This window comes from Dipodomys spectabilis, unplaced genomic scaffold (genome assembly GCF_019054845.1).
Source record: "Dipodomys spectabilis isolate Male_0828 unplaced genomic scaffold, ASM1905484v1 ptg000122l, whole genome shotgun sequence".
In the NCBI taxonomy this organism is placed as follows: domain Eukaryota; kingdom Metazoa; phylum Chordata; class Mammalia; order Rodentia; family Heteromyidae; genus Dipodomys; species Dipodomys spectabilis.
In genome coordinates this window covers 1,765,833-1,776,272 of record NW_024870799.1, presented here as the reverse complement: position 1 = coordinate 1,776,272, position 10,440 = coordinate 1,765,833, and the positions used below count along the sequence as shown (strand labels likewise).

General features: G+C 34.5%; 1 non-coding gene across 1 annotated transcript; it reads right to left on the bottom strand.

Annotated features, from left to right (window-relative positions):
• Positions 1-8,201: 8,201 nt before the first annotated feature.
• LOC122115624 lies at positions 8,202-8,307 on the bottom strand. Its single transcript, XR_006148815.1, has one exon. It is a non-coding gene; the product is annotated as a U6 spliceosomal RNA (small nuclear RNA).
• Positions 8,308-10,440: the final 2,133 nt, after the last annotated feature.

The following is a 10,440-nucleotide window of genomic DNA, read 5'->3' as shown; positions in this document are numbered from 1 at the left end:
AAATATGAACCGTTTTATATAAGATACCAAATCAATCTATTTGCAGTAGCTAGATTAGGACTTAAATGTTAGTGGGTGATAAAATGGCTCCTTTGTTGAATGTTAAGAAGAGATGTAGGTAGTCCATGAAAGGGAGATTTTGTTGTTGTTGTTGTTCGAGGGGCTTGAAGTCTGGACTTGGACACTGTCCCTGAACTCTTCAACTCAAGGTGAGTGTTCTACCACTTGAGTGACAGTGCCACTTCTGGTTTTCTGATGGTTAAATGGAAATAAGAGTCTCAGGGTCTATCCTGCCCAGGCTGGTTTTGAACTGTAGTCCTCAGATCTCAGCTTCCTGAGTAGCTAGGATTACAGCTGTGAGCTACTGGCACCAGGTAAAAATGGGGGATTTTTAGAAATGAAAATCCACCTCTTCACCTGTGTCTAAACCTCAGATATTACTATTAGAACACTTCACCTTCACCTCATTTCATCAGACATTTGTAAATTTTCTCTTTTCCTTCATGTGGGAATACTGCAGTCAATATCAACTCAGCTGGGGGACTGGATCAATTGTATGGTAATTGTTAGCACCTAATTTAAGAACTTTTACATCAGAAGAAATGAAACACTCACTTGGAATAATTGTTTTCTCTTTTTATTACAAATCTGTGCTTGATTATTCCCTAATGTGATATTGGACTTCCTAATAGAGTGATAAAATTTTCTTTATTTTCAACCTTTTCCCACATGTGGTCAAATATTTAAGAATTCAAAGATTTGCACTGAAAATTGATTAAGCTGACTTCTAAGAAAATGTGCATTTCTGGAATTTGGTCTTCTGTCATGTTCTTACATGCACAAGCTTTCTATGATTTATTTGTACTACAAGGAATTCTACTTTCCAATCTTTGTGTGACCAATTTTAGTCTGATCAGTCTTTCTGATCCTCTCTCTGGAGTCTCATTTGAGTCTGCCTCATATAAAAGATATTAGTTATCAGCTAAATGATTCTCAGCTTCTGTTTTTTGCCTGACTTCTTGTAGGCTGTGATAGCAACCCTGCCTGGCTGTGCTTACTGGAGTGTGTGTGTGTGTGTGTGTGTGTGTGTGTGTGTGTGTGTGTGTGTATGTTTTGTTTTAGATATCTAGGATTACTATTCAAGGTAGTAGTTTCTCTGGGCCCCTGTGATCCCCTGGTCTAGAGTCAATGAGTTATACTCCTTAGGATACAAAGAACAACTGACTAAATTCCTGTTAATTGTTTCAAAATGAGGCAATCAGGCATCCTTGCAAAGCCATCAATAATGCTTTGTAACCACTTACAGAAGTCGTCTATCAAGATGGCTTTTCAAAGTTGACTGTGAAAAATATTCATTTCTAAGTAGGCACCATAAAGCAGATCACATTCCTGGGATCAGACTTTTGGAAGGAAGGTTCCCCTTCCTTCCGTCTCTTATGATAGTTCAAACCATAATATTCTTCAGTTGTGGCCAGCAAGGAGCACATATTCCCAAGAATATTCTGTAAATACGGGGTAAATACTTGTCTACTACAGACTGATTTATCTTGCTTTTATCTGTTGTTATTTTCATTACTTCAAACACATGGATAATTTATATTGGGATTAGACAAAGGATTAATGGAATAAACATTCAGTTTACTTTCATATATCCAATATAATACACTTAACCCATTTATTTGTAATGGACAAATAAATCCAACTCTAGAAACAATGTCAGGAATATAAAATAAGCTTTAATACGTATAATCTGGCACACATAAACCATCATCTACAGAAAAATTCAGTCTCTCTGTAAATATTTATTTGGTATGAAATAATAAAAATTTAATTAATGAATATCACTTTTAATTATCATCTGAAATAGTCCTCGTGTATATAATTGTAAATAATTTTATAAATGTCACCTAGACAAGAATTTAACATGCATGTAGAAATCAAATTTCCACAATTTAAGCTATATGAGAGGGATCGTACCCTCGTGTACTATGTGGTGTGAATTTTGCCACAGTGCTGAACCCTTCCAAATAATACCAAGGGTCATGTGTAATAATTTATTATTTGATGTTAAGATGATTGCTAAGTGTAGAATACACTTTGAATTATTACATTAACTCACAGAAATGAAGCAATGATTTGTTATTTGTTTAAATTCTAATACTTCTCAATTTTACAATTCATTAAATATATTATTAAAATTATTTTCACTTTCTTCTTTTCTATAGCTGATGAAATTAAAATTATATATTAAACATTCAATGTTAAGAAATCAATAATAAGTAAACTATTATTAAAATGATATACTATTAAACTGTGATTTGAATTATACTTCTAACAAATTGCGATGTAAACAAGTGATCATTTTTAAACTTAGCAGCTTGTTATTTTTTTTTTTTTTTATTTTTTGGGTTCGATCGTGGGGCCTGAACTCTGGGCCTGGGCGCTATGCCTCATCATTTCAGCTCAAGGCTAGCGCTCTACAACTTGAGACCCAGCACCACTTCCAGCTTTTTTCTTTTTGCTTATGTGGTGCTGAGGAATCGAACCCAGGGCCTCAGGCATACAAGGTAAGCATTCTAGCACTGAGCCACCTTCCCAGCCCAGCAGCTTGTTATTTGTTTCCTAATTGTGTCATTTGTTATTCTTGGTCCAAGTCATCTCTTCATCTTAATTGTTTAGTTTTCTATTTTATCTCAATTGGTTTGCTGATTGTGCGTTTTGTTTTCCCTTTTTAATGACCGACATGAGGCTGAAAATCTGTATGCTAGTTTATTACTTCCTACATTAAAGTCAAATTGCTGCTCTCCACAGCTGTTCTACTCTACGATGCTACAGTATTTCCCCCACTCCCATCTCCTGTATTGCTGCTCTCATATATTTTATTTTATTTTTTATTTAAATTTTATTGTCAAGGTAATGTACAGATGGGATATAGTTACATAGGTAAGGTAATTAATTTATTTCTTTTCTAACTTGTTAACCTTTCCCCTATTTTTCCCTCTCTTCACTCCCAACGCCCCCCCCAAGATTATTTACAACATATTGACTTGTGATTACCACTGTTGCATAGGTTCCCCCTTTGTCCTTTGTCTCACCATTTTGTTTCTTTTTTCTTTCCCTTCCCTAGTTCAGGCCAACATATTTAAAATACCCAGGGTATCAAAATCAAATACAGTGACTACAGGGGATAAACCTTAGGTGGGGAAAACACAAAAGCATAAAAAGAAATCACAGTACATTAAGATCAACAACAACAAAGAACATGTCTTGGAGTTCATTTCACTTAGAATCACCTTATACAATCATATGTACATAGCTATTGAACTATTCTGCTCATCTACTAAGATTATCCTTGATGTACCCAATAATGCTCCCCTATTACCCAGTAATCCCACTTCTGGGCATATAACCAGGTGATCACAAACAAGGCCACAGTAAAGCTACTACTGTGTATCACAGTAATATTTACCAAAAATGACACTCTCTCTCTCTCTCTCTCTCTCTCTCTCTCTCTCTCTCTCTCTCACACACACACACACACACACACACACACACACACACACACACATGCACAGATAAACACACATGGAAAACTGTGCTTCAATCACAAAGAATGTGACCACCTCATTTGTAAGGAAATGGAAGATCTTGGAAAAAATCATATTAGTGAAGTAAGCCAGACTTAAAGACACATAGGTCCCACGGTTTCCTTTATTTGTAATAATTAGTTTACATGAATGATAATCTCACGTATTTTAATTTGACATTTTGTTCTATGTTGAGCGCGCAACATTATTGCTATATTTTTTGTTATTATTTCTGCAAATAGGCAGGTATACTTAAAGAATTACATTCATCTTATCCATTATTGAAGGAAGAACAACTAAAAGAGTAACCACTACTAGGAAGATCAACTCCTACTTAGCTTCATTCCTATGTAAGGCCAATGTTGTCCCCTGTATCCTCATGTTGTACATTACAACTCTATACCTGGTCATAATGTATACCTAGTATCTTATGCATTGTGAACTAAATGCCCGAACTAAATGCTTTACTTTAAAAAAAAATTCTGTCAATGTTTGAGGATGGTTTGTGTGTGTGTGTGTGTGTGTGTGTGTGTGTATGTTTACAAAAATCAGAACATAACATTTTTCTTCATTTCGAATACATCTTACAGGTCATTGTAAGTTGTGGCTAATGGGAGCAGTCTCTTGTTATTTTAAGGATGAAACAGAAAAAGATATTTGTGCATGTAACACAGTTGCTTTATTAGTGTCGTTGAACACTGAACTTCGATTTACATCTTGGCTGTTGTTGTGAATAATGTGAATAACAATGAACTACAGATATATTTACGAGTTACCCAGAGAGAAATAATCACATGATTGGTGGGTCAGATGATATTTCAAGTATGATTTCTTTAGAAAACTGCATACAACTTTCTACAAGGAGAATACTAACCTGGATTTTGTCCAAGAGTAGAAAATTTCCTTTTCTTCACACTCTCACCAACATGATTACCTTTTATTCAAAAGGGAATAAAGGGCAAATTTTACTATCTTCAGTACCCTAGACTGGCTTAAGACCGAAATCCAACCTCCTAAATGCTTGGAATTACAAACTTTTACCACCACACCTGGTTCCTTTGATTTTTTTTGATAATAGTTATAAAGTAGTATCATAGTAATTTTTAATTACATTTCTCTAATGACTTCTTCTCACAGCATTAAGCCAGCACAGAAGTTGTATTAATCACAACTGTGTAAACCCACTGGTGATATAGAGGGGTTTATGGAAAACATGTCTATTCCAACTTTTGTCCATTTTTAATCAAGTTTCTTGTTAATCTCATCTTTAATCTCTCTATACAAAAATAATTAATTCAAGGTAGTAAAAAGTAAAAAAATTAAGCAACTCCTAACATTTTTCAATTTTCAATAACATGATATTGCTTAAATCATTTTCTGTTTATGCTTGAGACTATATAACAATTTATTTAGACCTTTTACATATCTATATATATTTTATTTATTTTACATTGATTGCTCTTTCCAAAGCCTGCGTGTCTAATTTTGGTTTCTTTCAGTCTTAAGAAGTTCAGATTTCAAACTCAAGAATAAATGGATGTAAGCAAACAAAAAAATACAGTTCCTCTCATCTGATAATGCCTCTACAAGAATGAGAAAAGAGTTCATCATTCTAAGGACCCTTAATTCTTAAGATAACATTTGCTATAATGCTAATGTTATTACCATTTTAGTGTTGGGAAAAATTGTAATTAAAGGCACTAAGTGCATGGCCCAAGACACACAGTGAGGAAGGAAATGAGTCAAATTTTCCAAAAGTCTTCCAGCAATACACAAAAGGTAGATAAATTCTCTCCATTCACTGATACTCTCAATTCAATATTCATACTGTCCAAGAAATAATAGCATAGCAATTATTGCCCATGGTAATTGTTTTCTGTTACATTTTGTCTTCAACACAGACTGTGTTGGTGACATTGGGTTATCATGCACAGAGCTGAGCTTATAAATTATGGTCCAAAGAGAGGCAAATTTCTTCTGTCCCATAGTTCCAGTATCATTTTTAAAAAGTACTAAATCTTTTAAATATCAACACTTACTGTATTTTAATAATTCAAGAATGAAAAATTTCACATATAATCACTCCAAAATGCTTTAAGACTAGGGGATGATAAAACAGGCCTCTGTGAAGTAAATTTTTTTCTACTTTTAAAATTATTCTGAAAGCCTGGTACTGGTTTGTCACACCTGTAATCCTAACTACTCGGGATACCTACTAAGGAGCCTGAGATCTGTGGATAATATTGGGAAGCCAACAGGACAAAATAAATTCATGAGATTATTTTTCAAAATTTTAACGAAATAGCAAAGGGCCAGGAATGGAGATGTAGCTCATATAATAACTCACCAATCTAGAGAGAAAGACGTAGCGAGATGTTGAAGCCCTGATTTCAAACTCTGAGCATGCCAACACGCAGGAATGCACACACACTCACTTTTTCAAAATATCTTCATATCAGTGTTTTGCATTAATTTCTTTGTTAACGATATTATATGGGTAAAATGGGCTTCATAAACTCTTCCATCTCAAAACATTTTTATACATTTTTGTTGTAAAAATACTGTACAGAGGGGTTATAGTTATATGAGCAAAGTAATAAGTACATTTCCTATCAAGCATTGTTACCTCCTCCTTTGTTTTTCCCCCACCATTCCTTCCCTTACACCTCCACAAGTACACTCCTCATACCCCAAAGCCCCACCAAATGTCCCTAGCCTAAATTGTAAAGTTCGTTTTTCAAAATAATGTCTTGTGCATCTATTGTTATACAATGGGTCAAACAGTATTCCTATTTAAGCATGTTGTTTTTTTCCTTTCCCTCCCCAAATTAGAGAAGTGTACATTCAAGATGCAGGTGCACCAACATCAAATAAAGTGAAAACAGGGTTATACTGTTGGGGAGGAACGTATAAAAAAGAAAAACAATCACATCGTACATTATAAATATGTGAGAAACAACAGCAAGAAAGAAAAAAAAAACACTTGTGTCTATATCTTGGGGGTTATTTAGCTTAACATCAACTTATCTAGTCATATACACATAGGCTTTCAACTTTTCTGCTTATCCCAGACATATACTAGTTATTGCAAATAAGGGATACCATGGGACCTATGTTTCTTTGGACTTGGCTTGCATCAGTTAATATAATTTTTTTTCCAAGTCTTTCCATTTCCTAACAAATTGAGCGATGTCATTCTTTCTGATGGAGGCATAGAATTAATATATATATATATATGTATATATATATATAGTATATGTGTGTGCGTGTGTGTGTACACACAAATACACACAGAACATTTTCCTTTTTTGTTTTTTAGAGCAACTTAGTTTTCCACCTTCATCATTTTTTCAAATGTTTTTATTGTGATTAAGTGGTTACAAATTTCCCAAATTTCACAATATTGTGGGATAGTGATGCTTAGTTTAAGTCACAAACACATTCTAACTTCGATGGAGCAAATTGTCTATTATGGTCTACAACATTTATGAATTCTATGAGCTTTGCAATAGAGTTATTTCTTCCATATGTAAACTTTTTTTGTTTTGAAATATGTATATTTCTTTTGTATTGCAAAGCATCAGCTGTTCCCTCTTTCCCACTTGTTCCCTCCCTCCTTCCAGTGACATTGAGTTGCTTAGTTCATTTTGGTCAATGTCCAGCACAGCTGATGGATCCCACTGTTGTATGTTTTTCCCTGATTCCCTCTAGTTCTGTGTCGTCCTCCTGGTTTCCCTTCAGTGTGCACATATGACGGGCAGAATGGGGTTATTTAGTAGTGATTCGACCAGATGAGTGGAAGTTCTTGGTTTCTTAAGTGTTGTTAATTTTGTCATATCACCTTACATTTTGATTTAACATCTGCTTATCATGGAGACCATGTGCCATTTGTCTCTTTGCTTTTGGCTTAACTCACTCAACATGATTTCCTGTAGCTTGATTGTTTTCCCTACTAATGTCATTATTTTGTCCTTTCTAATGGCTGGAAAATATTCCGTTGTGTATAGTTACCACAGTTTTTTGGTCCATTCATCTCTGGTGGGACATATGGGTTGTTTTCATATCCTGGCTATTGTGAACAGTGCTGCAATAAACATGGAAGTGCATTTGTCCTTGAATATTGGTACCTGTTATTCAGGATAGATGCCTAGAAGTGGTATGAGTGGGCCATAAGGAAGGTCAATATTTATCTTTCTGAGGACTCACCAGACTGCTTTCCAAAGTGGTTGTGTAAGTGTACATTCACACACACACACACACACACACACACACACACACACACAGAGTGAGAGAGAGAGACAGAGAGAGAGAGAGAGAGAGAACATTTTCTTGATCCATTCTTCTACTGAGCAGCATCAGGGTTGGTTCCATATCTTAGCTATGGAAAATAATGCTACAATAAACATTGTTGTGGTGGTAGTTTTAGTATGGACTGGTTTGTGATCATTTGGGAGAATGCCCAAAAGTGGGATTGCTGTATAATAGGGAGCTCTATGTGGAGGCTTTTGAGGAACCTCCAAACTGCTTTCCAAAGTGGATGAACAAGTTTACACTCCCACCAAGAATGCCGTAGGCTTCCCTTCTGGCCATATCCCTTCCAGCATCTGTTGTTGTAAAAATATGGAACGATTCACTAATTTGTACATCATCCTTGCGCAGGGACCATGCTAATCTTCTCTGTATGTTCCAATTTTAGTGTATGTGCAGCCAAATTGAGCACAAAACATTTTTTATATATAAAAAGTAATTGATTTTCTTAAACTAGACAATTCAACAAAAATAAGTTCAAAAGAATTGTGAAATTTTAGAACCATGTGTTTCTTATATAAGCACACATTTAAGAATAAAGTCAAGATTGACATATCAAAAACAAAATAATTCCAGATATTTGTTGTTCATGAGATTTGTAGGAGGAGGAGTTCAATTATTCTACAAAAGGCACTTGTCATAATGATCATTGCAGCAAATGTTAAGGTTTGTTAAAAGTTTTAATGTTTTAAATATGTTTAATTTTGGGATTTGCTTATATATGGCAAAATTAAGTCATAAAAATTTTTGATAACGTATATAATATTTCTGGTAGCATGTACTAGTAAGTATGTACATTTCAGATTTTATAGAAACTTTACTAATGAGAAGTTGCAAAGACTGTGTAAAGAAGCAGAGTGAAGAGTTAAGATTTTAAGTACACAGTTTCTGTTAAATCTTTAGGGCTCCTTTACGTTATATGTTAGTGATGAACAAATAATGATATAATCCACATACAAATGATGAGATGAACTATAAATAGTAACCTTAGTGAGTAAATTTAAAGGCTACTTATAGCTTTATCCAGTTTTAAATGTACAGGAATATGAGAAAATAGTAAACTCTACTATGTACACTTCAAATACTGAAAACCCTGGTAATTGTTTTGTTTTTTATTTTAGTAATCATTAATATTTAATTATTGTTTTCTTTATTTATAACAACTTTTTGTGAGTCATGATTAAGAGGTACTTTGAGAATATTATTGGGATGGCCACACAATTTTTCATAGGTGCATGTGAATTTACAAAGAGCAAAACTAAAAACAAAATATTGATTAAAAATTATATCAAGTAGAGTCTGAATCAGGAGTGTTGATAAATGTCCACACCTAAAATCTTAACCCTAGGCTGGAGCATCTTATTTAAATATTGTTGAGAATTTCAAGACTTCCTTTATGTAAGGCCCTTAGAAGTATGTACAGCATGCATGTGTACAAAGCCAGTGACAACAGACAAATATGACTAAGTTTCCCCAAAAGGAATCTATGAAGTCTATAGTTATCTTCCCAAGCAGATGAAAAAATGCGTCCAAAATGATTCAGTGCCCCTACATTTGTGGAGTTATTTAAGTTATGGATTCTTTGTTAGACATATTCTTTTCTTTTAAAAATTGTCAAATATTAGTTTATAATAAACTTTGTCTAGTATTTCTTGGTTCAAAACAGAAATCTTGATACAGTTGATGTCACTTGGCTTTCTTACTATCTCAGTTCAAAGCCAACCTAGGCAGGAAAGTCTGTCACATTCTTATCTGTAACCAAACACCAAAAACGCCAGAAGTGGAGTTTCTCTCAAGTAGTAGAGTCCTAGCTTTGGGGGAAGTTGGCCAGGGAAGACATTTCTTCAGGGACATGGTCCAGCCTCTGAGTTCAAGCTCCAGAACCAGGACAAACTAAACAAACAAACAAGAAAAAAACGCACATATTTCTTTGGGACCATCCATAAAGCACTGGTTTGAGAACAGACTCCTTTTGCTGATCATACTCACTGAATCCTGCTTTTTTGGAATACTAATTGCGCTGGAGAATTCAGGACAAGACTAAATGAATTAATAAGTGACAGAATCATCTCAATAGTGAAACATCCATGCATAAGACAAATTAAAACCTCCAAGTCTTTGTTTCCTTGCAAAAGAAAGCTTTTAAAACAATGTTTATTTCCTTTTGTTCTATGCTGGCCTTCAATTGGCACATTGTTTCCTTTTGAAATACTTTCAAGAAGAAGTTTTCAGACAATTTTTATATGAATAAAGAACACACTCGAAAAAATTACATGTGCAAGATAATGAGTACAGTTTTTATCAAGCATTGTAGCCTACTACTTGGTTTCCCCTTCCCATCCCTAGACATAAAAGAAATGCAAATCAAAACAACATTGAGATATCACCTCACCCCAGTTAGAATGGGTATAATCAAGAACTCTAATAACAACAGATGCTGGAGGGCATGTGCAGTCCCACTTTTGGGCATTTACCCAAATGTTTACAAACAAGACCACACTAAAGCTACGAGCACAACTAAGTTTATTGCAGCATTATTTACAGC